A 22,715-nucleotide genomic window follows, 5' to 3' on the forward strand; every position below is an offset into this window, starting at 1 on the left:
CCCAGGAAACTCATCACGTCCTTCTTGTTCTTTGGCGGTGGCAACTCTTGAATAGCCTTGACTTTTGAAGGGTCCAGCTCTATCCCTCTACGACTTACAATGAACCCTAGTAGCTTTCCGGCAGGAACCCCGAATGCGCACTTGGCGGGATTCAGCTTCAGATTGTACCTCCTCAATCTGTTGAAGAATTTCCTCAAATCTTCCATGTGGTTGGTGGCTCTCTTAGACTTGATGATGACGTCGTCTACATACACCTCGATCTCTTTGTGTATCATGTTATGAAAAATAGTAGTCATGTCCCTCATGTAGGTGGCCCCGACATTCTTTAACCCGAACGACATCATCTTGTAACAATACATCCCCCATGACGTGATAAAAGCCGTTTTCTCAGCGTCTTCCTCATCCATCCATATTTGATGATACCCAGCAAAACAATCGACAAATGACTGCAGCTCGTGCTTGGCGTAGTTGTCAATCAGAATGTATGTTTGGCAAAGGAAAGTCGTCTTTTGGACTGGCCCGGTTGAGGTCCCGGTAGTCAACACAGACTCTGACCTTCGTGTCCTTCTTCGGCACTGGCACAATGCTGGCTAACCATGATGGGTACTCTACTACCCTGAGGACCTTGGTTTTGACCTGCTTGGTGACTTCTTCCTTAATTTTCAAACTCATGTCAGGCTTGAACTTCCTGAGCTTCTGTTTTACCGGCGGACATGCTGGATCCGTTGGCAGTTTGTGAGCTACAATAGATGTGCTGAGACCAGTCATATCATCATACGACCAGGCGAATATGTCTTCATACCCTTTTAGAAATTCTGTGTATTCCTCCTTTTCTGATGGTGACAGATGAACACTGATGCGCGTTTCTTTGATATTCTTTGTGCCCCCCAAGTTGATAACCTCAGTTTCGTCCAAGTTAGATTTAGGCCTATTCTCAAAGTTCTCAACCTCTTTAACGACCTCTTCCGGTATATCATCCTCTTCTGAGTCTGTATCCGTTTGTTGCGTTGCCTCGTCGCAAGTTACAATCATCGGTTCATCAAGATAAGTGATTGTAATGCTGTGTAAAATAAAGTAAACGGTAGAGAAAATAATAAGAGCGAGATTCATAAGAAACTAAAATGATTTTGATAAATTTTATAATTGTTTTGAACATTGGAGCTCTTATTTTCGAAATTAAAAATGCGGAAAGAAAATCAACTAGCAGAAAAATAGAGATGATGCATAGTGCTTTGTTCAGCCTTGCTACCCTGAAGCTTTCCGGGCCCTGGTGGTTCTGATGGACCAATTGTTGAGGCGTGCTCCTTGGCTCACGGCTTGTATGGAAAGGCCTTCCTCCCCCTCCTCCTCGAAAACGACGTAACAGTCCATATTATCATCCTCCAGGAACAAGTTCCTCATTGCTGCTAATGCTTCCTCTTCTTCTGACCCATAAATGACTTCGGCTGGTCGGAAAGTCTGCTCTAGACGGGGTATCGGATGTTTCAATGGATAGTAAGGACCGCGCCAGGGTGGCGACCATTGTTTGAATTCCTTCCAAGTGTACTCGTATCCCCAACCAAAAGTGGTACCATGCTTCTTCAGCTTGATAGGTTCGGTGATTCCCTGGAGGTTCCTGCCGAGTCCCTTGCCAAGTTCATACCCACTCCAATTCAGTATGCTCTCAATCCTGTTGTCCCACCATTTATCTTTGTCCACGACGTTGACTCGCTCAATATGATGGTAGGTTTCCCCACCTATCTTTCTCCTTCCTCCGATTGCTGGAATGGTTTGACGACTGTATATGGGATTGCTGCCGTCGCCGTGAATAATTACCTCTTGGTGATTCCACTCAAATTTTACCGCTTGGTGTAGGGTTGATGCTACGGCTCTGGCAGCGTGAATCCAGGGCCTTCCCAACAACAGATTGTAGGATGCTGGGATGTCTATTACTTGAAAGTCGACATCGAACCAAGTTGGTCCCATCTGCAGACACAAACTGATTTCCCCAATGGTGGACCTTTGGGAGTCGTCGAAAGCTTTGACGTTGATTGCTCTATCTTTGATCTCATGCAGGCTTTTCCCTAATGTTCGGAGAGTCACCAAGGGACAAATGTTGAGGCTGGACCCTCCGTCAATCAAAATCCTGGTGATGAAATAATCCTCGCATTGCACAGTGATGTGCAGCGCCTTGTTGTGGCTCAACCCTTCAGGTGGCAGCTCATCTTCGTGGAAAGTAATTTTGTGACTTTCCAATACTTGCCCCACCATGTTCGCCATTTCTCGTCCAGTTATATCGCTGGGTACATATGCCTCACTCAGTATCTTCATCAAGGCGTTCTTATGTGCATCAAAACTTTGTAATAAAGCCAAGATAGAAATTTGTGCCGGTGTTTTGTTCAGCTGGTTAATGACCGAATATTCCTTGGCTTGTATCTTTCTCCAGAGATCACCGGGTCCAGTTTCAATGATGGCTTGTCGGCCAGAGGTCTGCTTACTCGACTTAGCTAACTGTTCTGGGGTATAAACCATGTCGGTTCTTGTCATACCCTGCGCTGCAACTATTTCTCCGAACTTGGCTTTTCCTTTCCTTCTTGCCTCGGCTGTGTAGTCCCACGGAATGGCCTTCGTATGGAATGGTGCTATGACTGACATTGCTACAGGAATGGGTACCCTTGCCTTGGAAGGTAATACAGTAACTTCAAAGGGCTCAGGCGCCTTTGGGGACCCAAACTCGACCTCGATTGGTGTTGGCGTCTTTGCGGAGGCTGGTGCTTCAAGATCGAGCGGTATGGATATGTTCCCTTCAGCATCCCTAGAAAGCTGGATCTGGACAACAATCGGTTTAAGAGTGACTGTTGGTTTCTTTGGATCGTCACCTTCCATGATCAAGCCGATTGATCCTTTGGGATCCCAATCATCTTCTATTTCAATCATATGAACACTTCCACCCTTGTGGTCTGGTAGAGGGTTGTTACGGGCATTCGGAGCAGGCTCCTTTTCCACGATGATCTTGTTGTCAATTAAAGCCTGGATCTTGTCCTTCAGGGAGCGGCACTCATCAATAGTGTGTTCCTTCATGCCAGAATGGTATGCACAGGTTTTGTTTGGGTTAATCCATTGGGAGGGGTTTTCAGGAGTTATGGCAGGGACATGGGTGACATAACCAGTGGCTTCGAGTCTTTCGTACAGCTGGTCGATTGGTTCCGCATTGGCATTGTATTGTTTGGGAGGTCTGCGGTCAAAATTTGGTCGGGGTCTAGGAAAGTTTTGGCGAGTAGGAGGTGATTGATAGTGGGATAGTTGAGTGTTGTAGGCTTGGTAGACTTGTGCGGGTTGGGAATATTTGGGTGAAGTGGGTTGGTATGTGGGAGATGGAAGTGATTGATAGGCAGGTGGTGGAGCTTGGTAGGAAGGTGCGAGGTAATTTGGGGTAGGGGTAGATTGATATGTAAGAAGGGGTATTGGGTAGGTTTGGTATTTGATTGGGGATTTTGTTCTCTGTGCAATCATCACGGCACTCACATCCCTTTTCTTGGACGTGCCACCAGACTGTAGAGCCTTGTTGGTAGCCTGTAATGCTTCAAAGTTAGTGACCATACCACTTTTGATACCTTTCTCGATCCTTTCCCCTAGCTTGATGATGTCGGAAAATTTCTGGCCTTCGATCAACATCAACCTCTCGTAGTACTGTGGGTCCTGAGCTCGGACAAAAAACCTGTTCATCTGTTCTTCTTCTAAGGCTGGCCTGACCTTAGCAGCTTCAGATCTCCAACGAGTAGCATACTCGCGGAATGTCTCTGTGGGTTTCTTCTTTAAATTCTGGATGTAGAAAACATCTGGCGCATTCTCTATATTAAATCTGAATCTGTCCATGAAATCGGACACCATACCTACCCAATTTGTCCACTTCTTGGGGTCTTGGCTAATGTACCAAGATAGAGCATCCCCTTTCAAACTTCTCATAAAGAGCTTCATGCGGATCTTTTCATCTCTCCTGACTCCAACCAACTTATCGCAGTATGTCCTCAAATGGACTCTGGGATCTCCTGTGCCATCAAACATTTCGAACTTGGGAGGTTTGTACCCCTCCGGAAGTTCAACATCTGGCTGGATGCAAAGGTCCTCATAATTCAGCCCCTCGATGCCTTTGTTTCCTTCAACACCCTGGACTCGGCTAGTAAGTTTCTTGAGCTCTGCGGCCAGTTTCTTGATAAGAGAGTCTTTGTCATCAGACTCAGGTGTGCTTGAAATGGGTTGCGCGGGATGCAGCATAGTTTCCACATAAATGGGATTGTTGTGATGAGGGTAAGAATGGTCATTTGCAGAGTTTAGTGGTTCGGGGATGAGTAATGGGATGTTACTTGAAGTGTGGCATGTGTTGCAGTGGTGATGGGGAGCGGGTTGATTTTGTGGTTTCGGGATGTTTTGTGGGGGTGCGGGGTTTTGAGTGTTGGGAAAGTTGACATCTGGGGTAGTGAGGGAAAATGACAAGCTGGCCAAATTCCGGACTTGGTCTAGTTCTTCCTGAAATTTCAATAACTTTTTTTCAAGCTGGGAGGCACTTTCCTTAGAAGCTTGAATACCCTGGGAAGTCTCTACCCTTTCAACCGAATTCTCCTTCCTGATGTTACCCAAGTCTTCCATTTTTCCTTTGTTCTTGTTTCTGATAGGACTTGGAGAAGGAGGAGGTGGAGGGCCCTTGGATCTTGTAGAGTATGATGATGCCAGAGTGTAACGGACTAACCTTTGGGGAAGGGGAATAAAAATAAAAGGTAACAAGTTAGTAAAGAATATGAGGAGAAAACGTTGCGATATTTAAACAAATAGTGCAAGAATATAAATCGTGTCCTAATTTGGGTGCCTCGTTGTGCCCGAGGTAGGACTAGCGACAAGTTGATTTGGAGAACTTATAATACTAAATGCCTCATTTTATTGATAAAAATAAGACAAATCCCAAAACGACACTAAAAAATAGCAAATAAATAAGATGTCACTAATGGCCGTGGGCCTTATTACATTAAAGCAAAAGAAAGACTCCTAACTACTTGGTCCCAGAAAGACCTTCCCCAGACTCGGCATCTTTAGCTTCATCGAACAGCTTCACCAGCTCACGCAGTCTAGCTAAGTGTCCCCCTTCGCTTCCTTCGGCATTCTGGCAGTTTTCGATCCATTGGATGAACTTCCTTTCCAATTCTACCAAACCTCGCTCTTGCGGACGAGAGTCTGGTCACTGGAGTGAAGGTCTTCCCACCAACTTAGCAACCTTGGGTGAATGTTGGTTACCATGCCGAATCTGGGGACTTCGTGCCTCATTTTCTGCAAAACAAAGTGTTAGACCCTTACCCCGCCGGACTCGACTATTTAAACGAATAATTAGCATAAACGACATTTAGTTCTCCAAATAAATGCACAGAATATGGTGGTGTCCGTTTGGGTTCCAAGGAAACCCAGTGGACCTTGGACAAGGCTATCTTAAAGAGTCATTATCTGGACAGCATAACTGACTCGACTAGGTTTGACAGTGATGCATGCACAGTTAAAACAGAGTAAGGTTTCTATGGGGTATTAGACAGGTACCCTTGAGCGGACAACTCAAGAGGGAAAGGCACGGGACCATCGACTGCACCGCTGATCGACTGGTTTTACCGCAAATATGTCTTTACCAAATTTAGGGGGTAATAATATCGGAAGGGCGCAACCACTCATTATAAGCGTTGCTATGGTATTTTGTTTGGCACGAGTGGAATATGATGTTGAATATGCAGTTACAATAGCCAAACAAGTTGTCAGTATTTGCACGTTCATAAAATAATAATTACAATAATTGCTCATGATTACAACAGTATTGAAAAAAAAGCGGTAAAAGCATTAAAGAAAAGAAAACAAAAAGCCAAGTCAGTTTCGAAGTAGAAGAGAGATAAAGAGATTGAATAAGAGCAATAAAGAAGCAATAAAGTCACAAATAACATGCAATGGTAAAAGCCTAAAGAATTCCCCAACAGAGTCGCCATGCTGTCGATGCCCCCTTTTTCCTTAAAGGCGAAATCGGGTTTACGACATTTGGGCGGACAACTCTATTCCCTTTGGGAATTTGGGTTTTGGAGGTTGAAGAGTCGCCACCTAACCAGAGTTTGGGTAAGGGCTTGAAATTATCTCGAGGGGAAGGTGTTAGGCACCCCTCAAGATCCACTAATGTGGTTCCCGGCCATGTTGTAACTGTGACTTCAAGTACAAGTAACAAATAAGCGAATAAAGGCTCAAATATGACGGATCAAAAATTTGCAGATAAGTTAAAGTTTGAAGAAAACAGAAAGGGCTCGAATTTTTTGAGGAAAAACAGCTTGAAAAATTCTAAAAAAATGATAGAATAATTAGATAAAGGGAAAGGAGTCCTAGGTTTACAAATAATATGGATCACATCAATGCAATACCCAGTAATCACTCCCCCAAAGAGGGGCTACACGTGGTATTAGCGCACCGGTCATCATATCCATATCTACCCTTTCCCACCCCGTTTAGGTAGTAAAACGCGGAATAGTATCGTTGCTTGTTGCATGCTATTACCCATCCCAATCCTATCAGTCCCGGAGGCATTTGGGACTACTAATCCTAAGGGGAGGGAGTTGGGCTTTTCAGAGTTTTAAAGGATAAAAGTCTAAGGCGACAAACAAAACACATAAGCAATTAAGGGGGGAACAAGTAGCAGTTAAAGGCTCAAACATGCCTCCTCATTTAAAGAAACAGATCGTTTAGCACGACTTACAAATACTGGTTAGTCCTTTAATTAAACTTAACGTAGAAAGGATGGCTGATTTAGCACTTTTTTCAGATAAGAAGTTCGAATAAGACCTGCCTGCTGGTTGTAATTATTAACGACTAGCAAAGTTGATTAATTACCTAAAGGTTTGCCTAGATGAGGCCTGCAATCGAAGTATCTAACATTTGTAGAAGGCATGCTGGTTTAAAGAAAGATTACTGATTTAAGAGACAACAAAATCTGCAGGTATTAAACGGCATTCACTACTGATTTTAGACTTGTAAACGAGCTAGACGATTCAGATTCATTTAGTTGTCCCAATAGGCATGCTTTCTAAGCGTGATTGATTTAGGACGTTTGTAAGAGTGTAGGGATCCTATAGGCATGGTAGCTAGAGTGCATTTGTTATTTTTAACCTATAGATTGTCTGCCTAAGGTGTGTATGCAAAAGTGCAGAAAACTTATAGACATGATTTCTAATGCAAATGAATAGCTTACAGGCAGGATTTCTATATGCAGTAATGAACAACTTATAGACAGGATTTCTATATGCAGATGAATGGACTTTGTAGGCATGATTTCTAGTGTAGTAATGAACAAATCGTGATTGCAGAAGTAGACCTAAAGCATGGTATATACCCCATATGCATAACATGAGAGTCCCTCCCCCATTTCTTACTATACGCCCCGTAGTTATTACAAATTATTACAACTGAATGATTCCAGAAAAACAATACATCAGAAGTTAAAATTCCAACCAAGGAGAGCCTAATTCAGACTCCTAGTCTGACATATGGAATAAACCAACTTCCAAGGACCAAATTTTCCAAAGCCTTCCTCTTATTTGGGATGTGTCAAAGTTCCAAGGAGTTTCATGAACTCCAGGCAATGCTTACACCCCAAATATCATTGTAGAAATATAGTGCAGTGTGGAAAGGCCAGCCCTCAAATGTCCAAGTTCAGAGGGAACTCAAGGTCCCAAGGCAAGGCTCATAGGAGGGGGGCAGAACTTAGAGACTAGGAGTAAATGTAAGTGCAATAGAGGGGAATTAGGGAGGGCGATGGCAGGTTGGTGGTCATGCCCAGCAATTGGGATGCTGGCACACCCCTGACCAGCCTGTCAGCTGTAGAATTGGGGAGTTAAGAGCTATTGAAGGTCAGGTTCAGCCCTGGACAGCAATTTGGATGCTGCCAGGCTATACCTTAACTCAGCACACATAGGGGAATGGGGTATGAGGATTCATACTAGAAACAAGATACAAGAAAAGAGCAAGCAAAGGGGCATACCCAGCAAGGAGACATACTGGCACACCTTCCAGCCTACTTAAGGGTTAGGGGGTCAAAAACTTAGGTCATGGACAACAATTCTTGCTGCCATGCCCTAAGTCCCCACTCAAAATCACATTGGGGTAATGGGGTAGGGAGCAATTGTTCATAAGGAAGAGAAGCAAGCAATAGCATATAGGTACTTTAAATCAGATGTTACACTTTACAAAGGATAGAAAGTAGACATGGATACAAGGACTGTAAATAAACACATTAGGGTGATACTGAAATTAATTTTAGGACATACCAGTTTCAAAGAAGCAAGTAAAGAGAAGCAGTAGTCTTGTAAAAGCCAAAATGCAGACAAGAAGCAAGAATGCTCTAAGTATAAGTTTAGAAGAGAATTATGATTGTGATTTTACGTGTGTGTGTGATTGTTCTCAATTCCTCTGTCTTGTGTTAAGGAGTCAGGTATTTATAGTGTAGAAAGCAGGCAGAAACAAGGCAAGAAATAATTTTGAAAGCTGATTGCTAATCAATTACACGAAAATCTCCCTTAATTAAGGGATTCAGATTCAAACGGGCATAACTAATTAAGGAAATAAATTAATCAAACTCTTTTCAAAGCAGTACAAGAGGGGTAAATACATAATAGTTATTTAAGGGCAGGGTTTTGACAGTACACAGTTGTATAATTAAGGAAAGAGAATCAATTAACAGCCACGAAATCAGAAGTCCAAATACTTGGTGTGAGTGAACCCAGTCAGAAAAAGTGAAGAAAAGGTTTTACTTAAGGAAAATCAGTAACACTCTATTAACCCCCAAAAAAAGGATTCTGATTCAATCATAAGTTGGAAAGCCTTTAGAAGAAAGGTTCAACACACACATATAAAAGAACTGTCAGGCTAATCGGAAGAGTCTAATATAGAATAATTTAGAGTCATAAACAAAGAGGTTCAAATTCAGTACATAGGTTCAAAATGAGTTTGAGAGAGTCCAGGGCTCCAAATAGAACCCTAGTCCAAACACAAGACCAAACTCGCCAAAAACCCCAAATCCTAGGGTTTTCAACTCGAATCAGACACAGAGGAGAGAAGAGAAATAACTGAACCAGGCTCAGAGGTCTCTTTCAGAGACTTATGAGAAAACGAACAGATACAATAGCAAGTTCGAAGCCACAGAGTGAAGAAGTTGATTCGAAACATAGTGAGAGTAGAAGGAGCATGTTGTAAGAAAACTTGGAACTCAAACAAGTTCATTAGAGCAAAAGAGGTAGTATAGCACTTAAGAGAACAGTAGAAGAAACACGTTTAAAAGAACTCAAACAAAGGTCCAGTGAAAGGAAAACAAAGAATTAAAATTAGTAAAAAATTACAGTAGAAGAACACAGGGGTATCGGAAAAACCCAGCAAAAGAACACATAAGGAAACCTAGCAAGATAAACATGGGAGAGCATGATATAGAAACGTAGTAGAAGAAAGAACGGGACATAGTAGAAGAACATGCAAACATAAGAACACAGTAGAAGATCATGCAAGGTAGAAAAAGAAAACATAAGAACATAGCATGGACATATACACATAAAGAGAAGAAGAAAAAGAGTCAGAGAAACATTTTGAAACTTTCAGAAACCATAAATCGTAGAGGAGTAATTTTTGAAAGAAAAATCGGGGAAAACGTTTCAAAACTCCGGTAAAGCACAGATATAAAATCGATCTAAGAAAACAATTAGAGAAACCTCGAATAGCTTGGGTTTCAGAGGAACCCTAGAATGAGAAAGGCTTGGAAAAGGTCCGATCTTGGTCGGATGAGTTAGAACCAGGCTCGAGATGCTTTGGATATGCTGGAGCACGGCCGGAAAGGCCATAGAAACCTTGAATCGACGGAGATCTGGGTGAAAACCTTCGAGGTCAGACCTCGAATCTTCAAGTACCAAGTGTATAAGAGCAAAGGGAGGTGAGTTTTAAAGCTCCCATGGCCTGGGAGGCCATGGATTCCGGTGGGCTTAAGGTAGAAGACGGTGAGATGGTGCTAGGGTTAGGGGAATGTTCGAGAGAGTTTGAGAGATGAGAGGATTCAAAGGCAGCTGCCTGGTTGAAAATGAGTTAGGGTTGGGTGTTGGTAGATTAAAAAGGAATGGAGGGACCGTGGCCGTTGATCATTTTGATCAACGACCTATATTTAATAGGGAGCCGGGCGGGTTGAATTTATTGGATCAGGGGCGGGTAATTGGGGAATTGGGTCGGTCCAATTGAGGTTGAAATTGGGTTAATTGGGGGGCTGATTTTAGGCTAAAATTGAAATGGAATAGGGCTAGTATTTAAATAGCCATTTTTTCCTTTTTATTTTATAAAAAAAATAGTAAAATGATTTCTGAAAACAAATTAAAGGTACAAAATTAATAAATAATATATAAATATTAAATTGAAAATACTGGAATCAATTTAATAATTATAAACGCAATTAATTCTTAAAATAGGCTAATATTGCAATTATATGCAATTTAGCTTAAAAAAATACTAATAAATTTGTAAAAAATGCGCAAAAAATACCTTAGCTATATTTTGGGATAAATATAATAATAAAATAAATTAATCTCCAAAATGATAATTTTGGGGATAAGTATTGGGTTTTCCCTTGATAAAATAGGGAAATGATTTCTGAAAACAAATTAAAGGTACTAACTTAATAAATAATATATAAATATTAAATTAAAAATACTGGAATCAATTTTATAATTATAAACGCAATTAATTCTTATAATAGGCTAATATTGCAATTATATGCAATTTAGCTTTAAAAAATACCAATAAATTTGTAAAAAATGCGCAAAAAATACCTTAGCTATATTTTGAGATAAATATGAGAATAAAATAAATTAATCACCAAAATGATAATTTTGGGGATAAGTATTGGGTTTTCCCTTGATAAAATAGGGCAATAAATTGATTAAAAAATATTTTGAAAACTAAGGAATAATAAATAAACCCTGGGACATGCTCATATATGCATACATATGCTATCTTTAAAGTATTCTGCATATAAAGATACATAGGGAAAAATTGGGTATCAACACACCTTGCCGTCCTGCATCAATACCGCTCCAAGGCCAACACTCGAGGTATCACAATAGACAGTATAAGACCCCGAACCGGTAGGCAATATCAAAACTGGGGCTGTAGTCAAAGCTGTCTTAAGCTTCTGAAAGCTCTCCTCACACTCTTCCGTCCACTAGAACGGAGCACCCTTCTGGGTCAGTCTGGTCATAGGTGCTGCAATAGATGAAAACGCTTGAACAAATCGACGATAATAACCAGCCAAGCCAAGGAAACTGCGGATCTCTGTAGTTGAGGATGGTCTGGGCCAACTCTGCACTGCCTCCACTTTCTTCGGATCCACCTAAATACCCTCACTCGAGACCACGTGACCCAAGAACGCCACAGAATCCAACCAAAACTCATATTTCGAGAAGTTGGCATATAGTTTCTTTTCTCTCAAGGTCTGGAGCATTGTCCTCAGGTGTTGCTCACGATCTTCCCGACTCCGGGAATATACCAGAATGTCATCAATAAATACAATAACGAATGAGACAAGATATGGCCGGAAAACACTGTGCATCAGATGCATGAAGGCTGCTGGGGCATTAGTCAGCCCAAATGACATAACAAGGAACTCGTAATGACCATACCAAGTCCTAAAGGCGGTCTTCGGGATATCTGGCTCCCGAATCTTCAACTGATGATAGCCTGAATGTAGGTCAATCTTAGAAAACACACAAGAACCCTGTAACTAGTCAAACAGGTCATCAATACGAGGCAAAGGATAACGGTTCTTCACTGTCACCTTGTTCAACTGGCGATAATTAATACGCATATGCATGGAACCATCCTTCTTCTTCACAAATAAGACAGGGCATCCCAAGGTGATACATTGGGCCGAATGAAAACCTTATCAAGTAATTCCCGCAACTGCTCCTTCAACTCCTTCAACTCAGGAGGAGCCATACGGTACAGTGGGATAGAAATAGGATGAGTGCCCGGCAACAGATCAATGCCAAAATCAATATCTCTATCGGGAGGCATGCTCGGAAGATCAGCTGGAAACACATCAGAGAAATCCCGTACTACTGGGACTAAATCAACAGAAGGGGTATCCATACTGGCATCCCTCACATAAGCTATATACGCGTCACACCCCTTCTCAACCATACGCTGGGTCTTAAGGAAAGAAATAACTCTACTGGGAGTGTGATCTAAAGCACCCCTCCACTCAACACGCGGCACACCTGGCATAGCCAGCGTCACGGTTTTAGCGTGACAATCAAGAATAGCATAATGGGGCGACAACCAGTCCATGCCCAAGATAATATCAAAATCAACCATGCTGAGTAACAATAAATTGGCTCTGGTCTCAAAACCACTAAGAGCAACCAAACACGATCGATAAACGCGATCCACAACAAGAGAATCTCCCATAGGAGTAGAAACATAAATAGGGGAACTCAAAGAATCCCGAGATACACCCAAATGCGGAGCAAAATAAGAAGACACATAAGAATAAGTGGAGCCTGGATCGAATAGAACCGATGCATCTCTGTGACAGACCAAGATAGTACCTGTGATGACAGAATCGGAGGCGACAGCCTCAGTACGGGCAGGAAGAGCATAGTATCTGGCCTCACCTCCCCCTCGAGGGCGGCCTCTACCTCCCCGACCTCCACCTCTAGCTGGCTGGGTCAGTGGGGTAGCAACTGGTGCTGGGATCATAGCCTGAGAACTCTGCGGGGCATGCTGTGGCTGAGAAGTCTGTGGAGGTGCACCCCTCCTAAGTCTGGGGCAATCCCTCACCATATGGCGTGTGTCACCACACTCAAAACAAGCTCTAGGAGGACGTGGCGGCTGTGACTGGATCGGGCCAGGTCTGCTGGACTGACCACTGAAAATACCCCGTGTAGGAGGCGCACTAGATATTGGAGGTGCATAATAAGGCTACCGAGGCCTAGGTGGAGCTGGAATACCACTGGCTGCTGGAAGAGCTAAATGAACGGGGCGACTCATATAACCCCTACCATGACGACCTACAGCTGGGGCACGGGCACCAGAATAATGGCCCAACTCTCGAGACCTCTTGGCCTCTCTCTCCTCTCTATCCCTAGCATGCATACCCTCAATCCCTCCTAGCAATGCTCACCACCTGCTGATAAGAAATATCCATATCTAACTCACGAGCCATGCTAGCCCTGATGCTGGGAATAAGCCCCTCAATAAATCGGTGAACCTTCTCGCGAACCGTAGAGAACAAAGCTGGTGCATGTCTAGCCATGTCGGTGTAACGGACAGCATACTCCGAGACAATCATAGTACCCCGGCGCAAATGCTCAAACTCTGCGTGCCAGGCATCCCTGAGACTCTGGGGGACATACTCCCTCGTGAACATATCTGAAAACTGAGCCCAAGTTAGGGAAGCTGCCTCATCCGGACTGTCTAACTCATAAGCACGCCACCACTGATAGGCGGCTCCTCGGAGCTGGAAGGTAGTAAAGGAAACCCCGCTCGATCCTGATATGCCCATAGTACGGAGGTTACGGTAGCACTCCTCAAGAAATCTAAGGGCATCATCTGAGGCTAGCCCACTAAATGTCGGAGGCTGATACTTCTTGAACCTCTCAAGCCTCTTTTGCTCCTCCTCTGAAACTACTACCCTCTCCTCGGGCTGAGCTGGGGCTACCGGCTGTATAGGAATAACCTCTGGACCTGATCAACATGCACTCACTGCTCAGGAGTGCGGGCGGCGGGAGTCTGTGCTCCTCCCCCGGCCTGGGATATAGCTGCAGTAAGGGGAAGCAACCCTGCCTGAGCTAGAGTGGTGTACATAGTCATAAACTGCGCCAGAGTCTCCTGGAGTGCTGGATTAGTAGTAGCGGATGTATCAGGTGTATGGACTCCGGCTGGTACTGCTGGTGGCAGCTCGGTGGCAGCTCGCGCGGATGCTCTGGTTGCACCACGAGCGCGTCCTCTGCCTCTACCCCGGCACCGACCTCTGACGGCTCCAGTAGGGGGCGCGGGTGCCTGATCATCTCAGGTAGCACGTGTCCTCACCACCTATGAGAGAATAGAAGATAGAAGTTTAGAATTGTGATATCAAAAATCTCGCACGACAAGGAAATCAGATGAAGTGGAACTTTCCTAACAGTTACATAGCCTCTCGTAGATAAGTACAGACGTTTCCGTATCGATCAGCGAGACTCTAATAAACCAGCTTGTGATTCATGACTCCTATGAACCTAGAGCTCTGATATCAACTTGTCATGACCCCGGTTCGCCCTCCGTGAACCATCGTGACGGCACCTAATCCCTACGACTAGGTAAGCCTAATAATGCGGAAAAATAAACCAAATTGTGAAAGAAAAACAGATAAAACCCGAAATAGTGAATAAAATAGTGTTCAATAGTGCCGCTCGGCATACACAATCTCAACTCTCGAAAACAAATACTCTTCCCAAAACCTGGAATCTCATGATCACAAGCTAAGGATACTACATAGTGCTCTAACTCCAGAATGTCTAAAACAAAGTAAATACAGAAGGGCTGTAACTACAAGAGAGAATGGAGAGAGACTCCTAGGTCTGCGGATGCGGCAGATGTACCTCAAAGTCTCCGAAAGATCGCCTCACCTCAAGGATGGTAAGTCTGAGTAGAGGTACCTGGATCTGCACATGAAAAACATGTGCAGGAAGGGCATGAGTACACCACAGCGGTACTCAGTAAGTGCCAAGCCTAACCTCGGTCGGGTAGTGACGAGGAAGGTCAGGGCCCTACTGAGATTAAATAAAATATAAAGTCCGACAGTGTAGAACAGACTAGTATAAATGAGTACAGCAGTAAGAGTAACACATGATATAAGGGATAACGACAACTGAAACAGAAACAAGTAATCACGGTAAACAAATACAACTCAACGCAGAGGTAACAGTCGAGGGATCTCCCAGGATACCGTCCTGTCGTTCCCAAATATAAATATCCAGTGGATCTCCAGGGTGCAATCCTGTAGTCCAACTCATAAATGCGCGGGGATCTGCCGGAATACCACATCCGTTGTCCCAAATATAAATACTCAATACTGGGGGAATCTACCAGGTGCAATCCTGTAGTTCCAATGTGAACATGCAAGGGGATCTCCCGGAATACAATTCCGTAGTCCCAAAGTAAACATACAGGGGGATCTCCCAGGATACCGTCCCGTAGTCCCAAAGTAAATACACAGCAGCAACAAGAAGAATACTCAATCCAATCAAATTTCACACCAAGGTAAAGCAGGTATTTCTAGCCTAGCAGGCTGCACAAAATTCAAAGAGGGCAGTAGAACAAATAAGAAGTTAAATCAATTAGGCATGCTTCCCTAAGCTAACAACATGCTTAACTTGCAGGTAGTGTAAACAGGAAAGGAAACTCAATTCTAAGTACTTAATGGAAACCGGATTTTTCAACAATTAGCACAAGTACACACTCGTCACTTTACGTACAAGGCATTTCAAATAACAAATATACCAATTTCTAAGGGGAAGGTCCCCCACACAAGGTTAGGCAAGCCACTTACCTCGAACCAGCTCAAAATCAACCCGAAGCCACGTTCTTGCCACGAGTATTCGACTCCAAATGGCCCAAATCTATTCAATTCAATTGCTTAATGTAAATAATACTTCAAGTAACTAATTCTACAAATAAATTCTAAGCTAATGCGCGAAATTAGGTGAAATGACCAAAACGTCCCTCGGGCCCACGTCTCAAAATTGGGTAAAATTTATATTTTCAGAATCCTCATACTCTCACGAGTTCATGCATACCAAAATTATCCAAATCCAAGGTCAAATTCCCCATCAAAATTCGAATTCTAGGTCTAAGAACTTTCTTCCCATTTTTCTCAATTTTCATCTCCAAATCCGAATTTAAATGACAAAGCTAAGATAAGATTAATTGAATATAACTAGAAAGGAACAAGGAAGCGTTACCCAATGGTCTTCTCTTCAAAAACAACACTAAATCGCCCTACCTCGAGCTCCAAATTTGATTTTTCCAAGTTTGACAAAACCCTCGATTCTGCCCCTTTTCTGCCCAGTAAAACCGCATCTGCGGTCCTGGGATCGCACCTACGGTCCCGCTTCTGTGGAGCCAAGGTCGCACCTGCGACTTCTCACTTAAATAAATTTTTCGCTTTTGTGACACGCTTTCCGCACCTGCGGTCTCGCAGGTGCGTTAACCTTCTCGTACCTGCCACTCATGGAGCTAGACCAAATTTCCGCTTCTGGGGTCCAATAGCCGCTTCGGCGGTGCCGCACCTGCGGCCCCACACACGCAGGTGCGGTTATGACAGGTTCAACAATGCAAAAATCTTCCTAAGTCCAAATTCAAGTTCCGTCAAGCACCCGAAACTCACCCGAGGCCCCCGGGACCTCAACCAAAAACACAAACAAGTCTAATACCACTGCCCAAACTTATACCAATCCTTAAAACACCTAAAACAACATCGAAACACCGATTTAACATCGAATTCTAGCCTAAGAACTTCAAAAACTCAAAATTTACGCTTTCGATCAAAAAGTCTATCAAACCTCGTCCGAATGACCTGAAATTTTGCACACACATCATATTCAATACTACGGAGCTACTCCAACTTCTGGAATTTCATTCCGACCCTCAGATCAAAATCTCACTATCGAACCGGAAACTTCAAAAATCCAACTTTCGGCATTTCAAGCCTAAACTAGCTACGGACCTCCCAAATGAAATCCAATCATACCCCTACGCCCGAAATCATCCAAAGAAGCTAACAGAAGCATCGGAATTCCATTCTGAGGCCTTCCTCACATTGTTCCGACTACGGTCAAATTTCCAACACTTAAGCTCTCTTTTAGGGACTAAGTGTCCCAAAACACTCCGAAACTCAAAACCGAATATCCCGAAAATTCAAAATAGCAGAAATGAACACGGGGAAAGCAGTAAGTAGGGGATCGGGGCGTAAATTCTAAAAACGACCAGCCGGGTCGTTACAAGGTACCTAGACCTCCTCTAAGGTCTTATCATTTGTTATGTCACGGGGTTCTTTTTGATCAATTACCTTCATATTTTGATCTCCTAAATCATTTGCTCATTTTCGCTTTCGAGGATTTTTATATTTGGAATCAATTGGTGTACCACGTTTCAAGCGTGGCTTAGACTCATTTGTATTTATAGATTATCCAACCGCGACATCAATTCGAATAGGAGAATTAGCAGCTGGAATATATGACTTGGTCACCCTTGGTAGGTTAGTGAATGCATCTGGCAGTTGATTTGCAATATTTTACAAATAAATTATCTTTTGAATCTCGTGTTCACATTGCTTTGTTCGAGGATCTAAATGAGATAGTGACAATGCATTCTAATCTATCTCCTTTTGCAATTGCTTATTTTCTCCCCCTAATATTGGGTATACTGATTCATCAAAATGGAAATCAGCAAATCTTGTCGTAAATAAATCTCCAATCATAGGTTCCAAATATTTTATAATAGAAGGAGATTCATACCCAATATATATATCCCCAATCTTCTTTGGGGTCCCATCTTTGTGCGTTGTGGTGGAGCAATAGGAACATGTATTGCACATCCCAATATTCTAAGATGGAAAATATTTGGCTCCTGACCAAAAGCCAATTGTATTGGGAGACTTTATGATAACTTGTAGGTCTGATCCGCACAAGAGCTGCTACATGCAAAATAGTATGGCCCCATGCTGAAATGGGAAGTTTTGATCTCATAAGCATTGGTCTAGCAATTAATTAGAGGCGTTTGATCAATGATTCCGCTAGACCATTTTGAGTATGAACATGAGCAACTAGATGCTCAATTGTTATCCCAGTTGATATGCAATAATAATTAAAGGCATGTGACGTAAATTCACCAGCATTATCAAGACAAAGTTTCTTAACTGAATAATCTGGAAACTGTGCTCTTAATCATATTAATTGAGCTAGTAACCTCGCAAAGGCCAGATTCGGGTTGATAACAAGTACACATGTGACCATCTTGTAGATGCATCTATCAAAACCATATAATATCGGTGTAATGATTTTCTGGCCACTTATACATATAGGGCTTTTGAAAGCCGATACACGAACTTTGAATTTTCCCATTTGAACACTCAAACTTGAAAAAATGAGTATTAATAAACACTTTTGACCGTTGATGTCACGACCCGGATCTCCCACCATCGGGAGTCGTGATGGCGCCTACTAATGGAGCTAGGCAAGCCAGACATTTAAACATTTTCGGATAACAGCACAACAAAAATAAAACAACGAGTCTTTAAATAAATGCGGAAGTCTTTTAAAACATAAATATCTGAAAATCCCAAAATGCGGAAGTTTAATATTTCTCTACCAAAGACTGCAGTCGCTATCTCACGAACTACTAAAGAGTGCTTCAAACAAGTATGAATAGAAGTTGCCTAAATGTCTCTCTCGGTACAATGAAAACAAACTGAAAACATAGAAAAGGACTCCGGCCTGCGAACGCTAGCTAGGCTACCTCGTAAGTCCCTGGACTGAAGTCAGCTCCCGATCAATATCCTACTACAGTGGTCCAAAAACTGCTCCGGTACCGGGATCTGTGCAAAAGAGCACAGAAGTGTAGCATCAGCACAACCGACCCCATGTGCTGGTAAGTGCCTGGCCTAACCCCGGCGAAGTAGTGACGAGGCTAGACCGGACTACCAAACCAACCTGTACAGCTCAATATATATATATATATATATGCAATAAAAGGGAAGAACAAACAAATTAAACAGTTAAGAGGGAGGGGAGCATGCTATGGGGGAAGTACAACCCGAATGTAAAGTCAGCAATTTAAGCAAGTAACCGTAGAATAACAATAATTAATGAAAGCAGGAAAACTTAACCATTTGCACGGCACCAACCTTCGTGCTTTTACTCTCACTCTCGCCAAAAGCAATCAAATAAAGCCCACGGCATCACTCTTCGTGCTTTTCCTCACATAACTCTCACATCATGGCACAGAATTTCCCTTCGTGCAAATATCACCAAAACATGGAACGGAATGGCACGGAATGACCCTTCGTGCAAGTATCACCAAAACATGGCACGGAATGGCACGGAATGACCCTTCGTGCAAGTATCACCAAAACATGGCACGGAATGACCCTTCGTGCAAGTATTATCAAACCTGGCACGGAATGACCCTTCGTGCAAAGATAATCAAACATGGCACGGAATGACCCTTCGTGCAATATCACTCTTCCTCACCTAAACAGTAGTCACAACCAAACGGGGCGAGGGGATAACAAATAATAAGAAGTGTCCCGGCAAGGGAAATACACAACTAAACAGCCAAATCCCGGCAAGGGAGCAACAACAATAACTTTCATATCCCGACAAGGGAGATAATCAATATACTCAACCCATCTCGGCAAGGGATTAATCACATCACTTTCTATTTCTTTCATTTCTTACTCAATAGTTTTACTATCGTTCGAGCCAATGCCCCAAAGAATTTACAATTCATAATTTGTCCTCATACTCTTCACATTGTGTAGAATTCATCAATTAACATGGAAGAGTCATAACAATATCAGGATAAATATAAACAAGGACCCACGGTCATGCTAGACACCGGTGTATAGATACTCGTCACCATGCCTATACACCGTACTCGATCATTTAGCAGTTAGCAAATAATAACACTCTAATCCTACTCCTTCAAGCCAAAGTTAGATCAAACACTTACCTCAAATGCTCCAAGCTCAACTCAATCCTCTAGTATAGCTTTACCCTTTGAATTCACCACCAAACCGCTCGAATCTAGTCACAAATTACTTGAGTGTATCAACAAAGGCTAATCTAATACACTTGAATGCCTGAAAAGTGAATTTCCCTAAGTTTTACTCCAAATTACCCAAAACGCCCCCGGGCCCACGTGGTCAAAACCCGAGGTTCGAACCGAAACCCGATTACCCATTCCCCCATGTACTCAAATATGTAAGTTATTTTGGAATCGGACCTCAAATTGAGGTCCAAAACCCCTAAATTTAGGAACCCTAGTTCTACCCTAAATTCCCAAATTTCCCCCATTAATATCTTTGTTTTGAAGTTGAAATTTATGATTAAGGATGTTAAGGAGTATAGAAAATCAGTTAGAAATCACTTACCGGTCGTTTTGAAGAAGAAGAATCGTTTGAAAAATCGCCACTTATGTTTTGGGTTTTGAAAAAGTGAAAAAAAGATTGAAAATCCCGACTTTATATACTTTACTGAAGGCTGGCGCGGACCGCACAAAAATGCACTGCGGCCGCGCCGAGGAAGGGAAGAAAAATGACTCTCTGAACCTACCCAGTGCGGACCGCACTGATTTGGTGCGCGACCGCTTCGGTCGACTTACCCCTTGGCCCTCTGAACCTAGCCACACGGACCGCACAGAAATGCACCGCGGCCGCGCGGCTTCCAGCGCGGACCGCGCAGAAATGATCGCGGCCGCAATGGGGGCCTGCAACACCTGGACCTGCAAATTTCTGATACTTTTAAGTCTAAGACCCTCCCTGGACCCACTTAAAACTCACCCGACACCTCGGGGCTCCAAACCAAACATGCACATAACTCCAAAAACATCCTACGGACTCATCCGTGCGATCAAATCGCCAAAACAACATCGAATTAGGCCTCAAGACCCATTTTTCCTTCCCATTTCCATGAAACATCAAATTTTACTGCTTCTAGCTCAAAACACGTCAAATGACGTCCAAATCTAACCAAACTTCACAGCGATTGCTTAACTCATATTTAAGACTTGTGCCGGGCGTCGGAACCAAAATACGAGCCCAACAGCACAGTCTTCTAGACAAATAACACTTTCCAATTCTTTAATTATTTTCAGAAAATAATTTCACGTAAAAATTCATTCCTCGGACTCGGGACCTCGGAATTTGATTCCGGGCACACCACCAAGTCTCATATTTTCCTACGGACCCTCCGGGACTGTCGAATCACGAGTCCGGGTCCGTTTGCCCAAAACGTTGACCGAAGTCAAACTTAATCAATTAAAACATCAAAATTTTATTATTTTTCTCACAAATTCATATTTAAACGTTCCGGCTACGCGCCCGGACTGCGCACACAAACTCGAGGCAACCCCAAGTGAGGTTTTCACGGCCTCAAAAATACAGAGTGAGTAGGAATGCAGGTGATGACCCTTTGGGTCGTCACATTCTCCACCACTAAAACAACCGTTCGTCCTCGAACGGACAAGAGAAAGAAGTACCTAAGTCAGGAAAAAGATGGGGGTAACGGCTCCGCATATCAGACTCGGACTCCCAGGTCAATGCCTCAGGAGGCTGACCTCTCCACTGAACACGAACAGAAGAAAAACTCTTAGACCTCAACCGACGAACCTGCCGGTCTGGAATAGCTACCGGCTCCTCCTCATATGATAAGTCCTTGTCCAATTGAACAGTACTGAAGTCTAATAAATGGGTAGGATCCCGTGATACCTACGAAGCATGGATACATGGAAAACTGGGTGCACGGCTGATAAGCTAGGTGGCAACGCAAGTCTATAAGCCACCTCACCCACTCGATCACGAATCTCAAACGGGTTGATGTACCTAGGGCTAAGCTTGCCCTTCATCCCAAATTTTATCACGCCCTTCATAGGCGACACTCGTAGCAATACCCGCTCACCAACCATGAAAGCTACTTCTCGAACCTTACGGTCTGCATAACTCTTCTGCCTAGACTGAGCTGAACGAAGCCTCTCCTGAATGATCTTGACCTTATCTAAGGCCTCCTAAACTAAATCTGTACCCAGTAACCGAGCCTCTCCCGGCTCGAACCACCCAACCGGAGACCGACATCGCCTACCATATAATGCCTCATAAGGAGCCATCTGAATGCTGGACTGGTAGCTGTTGTTGTGGGCAAACTCTGCTAAGGGCAAGAACTGGTCCCACGAGCCTCCAAAATCAATGACACGGGCTCGGAGCATATCCTCCAATATCTGAATAGTCCTCTCGGACTGGCCGTCCGTCTGAGGGTGGAACGCTGTGCTCAACTGAACTTGGGTGCCCAACTCCTGCTGAACTGCTCTCCAGAAGCGCGAGGTAAACTGCGTACCCCGGTCCGAAATGATAGATGTCGGCACCCCATGAAGGCGAACAATCCCTCGGATGTAGATCTCGGCTAACCTCTCCGAAGAATAAGTGGCTGCAACAGGAATAAAATGCGCTGACTTGGTCAGCCTATCAACAATGACCCAAATAGCATCAAACTTCTTCCGAGTCATCGGGAGTCCAGTAACGAAATCCATGGTAATCCTTTGCCACTTCCACTCGGGGAGCTCAATCCTCTGAAATAAACCACCAGGCCTCTGATGCTCATACTTAACCTGCTGACAGTTCAAACATCGAGCCACATATGCAACAATATCCTTCTTCATCCTGCGCCACCAATAAAGCTGCCGCAAGTCCTGATACATCTTCGCAGCGCCGGGGTGAATAGAATACCGAGAACTATGGGCCTCCGCTAAGATCAACTCTCGAATCCCATCGACATTGGGCACACAAACTCGCCCCTGCAATCTCAAAACACCATCATCATCTAAGGTCACCTTCGTGGCACCTCCACGCTGCACCGTGTCTCTAAGGACACACAAATAGGGATCATCAAACT

This window comes from Nicotiana attenuata, chromosome 9, assembly GCF_001879085.1.
Source record: "Nicotiana attenuata strain UT chromosome 9, NIATTr2, whole genome shotgun sequence".
Taxonomy (NCBI): Eukaryota; Viridiplantae; Streptophyta; class Magnoliopsida; order Solanales; family Solanaceae; genus Nicotiana; species Nicotiana attenuata.